At 36.6% G+C, this 3851-nt stretch overlaps 1 protein-coding gene across 1 annotated transcript in view; it reads left to right on the forward strand.

Moving 5' to 3' along the window:
* Nucleotides 1–3851, forward strand: part of DLEC1 (DLEC1 cilia and flagella associated protein) — a 128980-nt gene that overhangs the window by 24420 nt on the left and 100709 nt on the right. The gene's annotated exons all lie outside the window — the stretch shown is intronic.

Consider the following 3851-nt stretch of genomic DNA (forward strand, 5'->3'; position numbering starts at 1 on the left):
TGGGAAGAGGTAACTATGGGGAGGAAGTGGGAGGGGAGCTGTTGCATTGTGGTAAACTGTGGTCAATGACATGAGACAAAGTATATGTGAACTGGTGTATGGAAAGTGAATTTGCTCTGTAAATCTTCACCCAAATCACAATAAAAAAATAAAATCTTGAGAAAAATAAAAACATCATTCACCACGGCCAGTGAGGTACTTGATTATAATATCTCTAGGGACAAAGTAATATATTTTATTGCTATTTTTACAGTAAATTTGGCTAGTGTGGAACCTAGGTATACATAGAGTATTTAGTAAATGTAAAAAAAAAAAAAAAAAAGAATTTAACAGCAGATTTGACACAGATGAAGAGAAGAATGACATATAAATCAATGGAAATCATCCAGATTCCCCATGGCTCAACTTTCAGCCAAACAATAGACCTGTAAGGAGACTAATCATACCAGGAAAGCATGCACTCATTGGAACAATCAACAGTACCAGATCAAAAGGGCAGCATTTGCCCAGGAATAAAGCTCAGAAGGCAAGAAGGGATAGGAAAGAAGGATGAAGGGAAATGGTAAACACAGGAAGGAAGTAGGAAGAGTGCTGTTGCATTGTGGGGATTGTAGTGAATGTCACTAAACAAAATGTATTTGATTTGTTGAATAGAAAACCAATTTGCTCTGTAAACTTTCACCCAAATCACAATTTTAAAAAGAAGAAGAAAAAGAAATAAATAGGAGCTCTGGTGGCACAGTGCCTAAAGCATTTCACTGCTAACCAGAAGGTTGGCAGTTCAAACCCACCAGCCACTCTCTGGAAGGAAGATGAGGCAATATATTTTCATAAAGATGTACTGCCTCAGAAATCCAATGGAGGTTGCTACGAGTCAGAATGTGTAATGGAGTCCCAGGAAGAGCAGAGAGAGAATGGGAGTTAACCAGTCTTTGAAGAAATAATGGATAAAAATGATCCAGAAGTGATGAAGATACCAAGACACAGTAAAGCCCTAACAACCTCAAGCAGAATGAAATAGAAAGAAAGCCATACTAAGCACGTCATAAAAGCTCAGCTGGTGTACTGCTTAAAGCATTTGGCTGCTAACCAAAAGGTCAGTGGTTCAAACTCACCAGCTGCTCTGTGGGAGAAAGATGAGGCAATCTCCTTCCGTAAAGATTTACAGCCTTGGAAACCTTAGGGGGAAGTTGTACTCTGCCCTGTAGAGTTACTATGAGTCACAATTGACTAAATGGCAGTGGGTTTAGAAGCACATCATAGTAAAACTGTTGTGAACCAAGGAAAAAGAAAAGTATCTGAAAAGCATCTAAAAAAAAGAGACCCACTACCTTCAAACACTGGAGGAGGATATCATGCTTGGTAAAATAGAAGGTCAGTGAAAAAGAGGAAGACCCTCAACAAGATGTGTAGACACAGTGAATACAATAATGGGCTCAAGCATAGCAACTATTGTGAAGATAGTGCAGGACTGGGAAGTGTTTCGTTCTGTTGTACAGATGGTCACTCTGAGTCAGAACAGATTCAACAGTACCTAACAAGCATCAACAACCTTCATACAGAAATAATAGAAACTGGAGAATAATGGAGTGGCACTTTAAAGTGATGAAAGAAACTAAATTTCAACCTAGAATTATAAACCTAGTGAAAATATCCTTAAAACATAAAGAAAAAATAAAAACATTTTCAGACAAACAAAAGGTAAGATCATTCATCACCAGAAGATCTATATACCAAAGAAAAGACTAAAGGGAATTCTTCAGTCAGAAGACAATACTATATGGAAGTAGAGAAATGCAGGAAGGAATGAAAAGCAATAGTAATGAAAAGTTTGGAAAAATATAAATGAATATTAACTAATATAAATTAACCATAATAATAATGTGATGTGTTATTTAAAATATATGTAGAATTGAAGGCATGACAACTGTAGCCCAATGGCAGGAGTGATAAATAGAATTGGAGGATTCTAAAATCCTTGGATTGTCTTGGAAGTTTGTGAGTGCTAATTTACATGAAAACTTTAATAATTTAAGAATACCTCTTTTCATCTTTAGAGTAATTACTAACAGAATAGTAACAGAATATAAAAGTAACAAGCTAATAGTGGGGGAATGGAATTATTTTAAAAATACTTGATTAATTAAATAGAAGACAGAGGAGAGAGAAAAGAACAAGACTGGTGGTACAAATAGAAAATAAAAATAAGATGGTAGATTTAAACTCACATCTGTCAGTAATTATGAAATATAAATGGGCTAAGTCCTCCAATTCAAAGAGAATGATCATCAGACTAGACAGAAAAACAAAAACCAACTAACTCAGTGCTGCTTACATGAGCTGACCTGAAAACAAGGTTAAAGATTTAAAATGTTAGGATGGATAGTTACTTGCCCAACAAACTCTAACCAAAGGCTTTGTAGCTATACAGTTATCAGAGAAAGTATACTTTAAGGCAAGAAACAGTAGAAAGAAAGAAAAAAAAAATCATTTAATACTGATAAAGGCAAAAAAAAAAAAAAACCACCCCAAAGATACAGCTTTCTAAAATCTATATATTCTAATGACTTGTCCAAATACATAAGCAAAATTTTACAAGGCTAGAAGGAAAACAGATGCAATGACAAACATGTAGATGTTAACATTCTTCTCTCAGAAACTTAAAAATCAGTAAGGATACAGAAGATTTGAGCAATAGAATTAACAAACTGTAACTTGTTGAAAAGAAGCTCTGGTGGCGTAGTGCCTAAGGCATTTAACTGCTAACCAGAAGGCTGGCGGCTGAAACCCACCAGCCAGTCCTCGGAAGGAAGATTGGGCAATCTACCTTCCGTAGTGATACTGCCTCAGAAACCCAACGAGGGGACAGTATGAGTCAGATATAGCACTTCACCCAGCACCTGCAGTACACATTTTCTTTTAAAAGTGCTCATGGAAGACTTACCTAAATTACCTATGTGGTAGGTCATAAATCATTATCAAATTTCAAAGGAATGAAAGCATGTAGAGTTTGAACCCAGTTGATGTAAGCTAGAAACCAATAACAAAAATATAACTAGAAAGTCACTAAATATTTGGAATGTAAGAAGTTCATTATTACTAAGTAACCTGTGTGTCAAAAAAGAAGTCACAATGGAAATTAGAAAATACTTTTAAATGAATGATTATTTAAAAATTGCATATCAGGATGAACTTGGAGGACATTATGCTGAGTGAAATAAGTCAATCACAAAAGGACAAATATTGTATTAGTCCATTACTGTACAAGTCAAGGAAAGGTTTATCTATGGAAGGAAATTTTCTTTGTTGGTTACCAAGGGTGGGAGGAGAGGGGAGGGAACACTATTAGATAGATAGAGATAAGTATTGATTTGGGTGAAGAGAAGGGCAGTGTACCAAATGGGAGTGATCAATATGGTAGCATTGAGAAAGAGAAAGACATAGAGAGGTACGTGGGAGGTACAGACAACAAAGATGAACCCTTTTGCACATATAGTACTGCGTTGTCAGTGAAGGCAAACATGGGTATATGGGTGGATAGATGGGTGGACAGGCTGAACTATTAGGTATGTCTATGAAGTGAGGTGTGTACACAAGAACATATATAGGCTTGGCAGAAATGGTCCTATAAGTTTATGTGTATGATCTGAATTCCCAGGTGTATAGGAGAGCTGACAAGGGGCAAGGTTGTAGTCACTGCTTGATCACAGCCAGCTACCCAGAGACACCGAGTAATTGAACCTGTGGGCTCGGGACCATAGTCGCAGAGGACATCAAGCTCAATTGGCATAACATACTACACAAAACATTGTTCCACCTCCTACTCTGGCAAGTAGTGACTGGGATCTTAA

This window comes from Orycteropus afer, unplaced genomic scaffold (assembly GCF_000298275.1).
Source record: "Orycteropus afer afer isolate SDZICR_OR568_19922 unplaced genomic scaffold, OryAfe1.0 scaffold00142, whole genome shotgun sequence".
Classification (NCBI taxonomy): Eukaryota; Metazoa; Chordata; class Mammalia; order Tubulidentata; family Orycteropodidae; genus Orycteropus; species Orycteropus afer.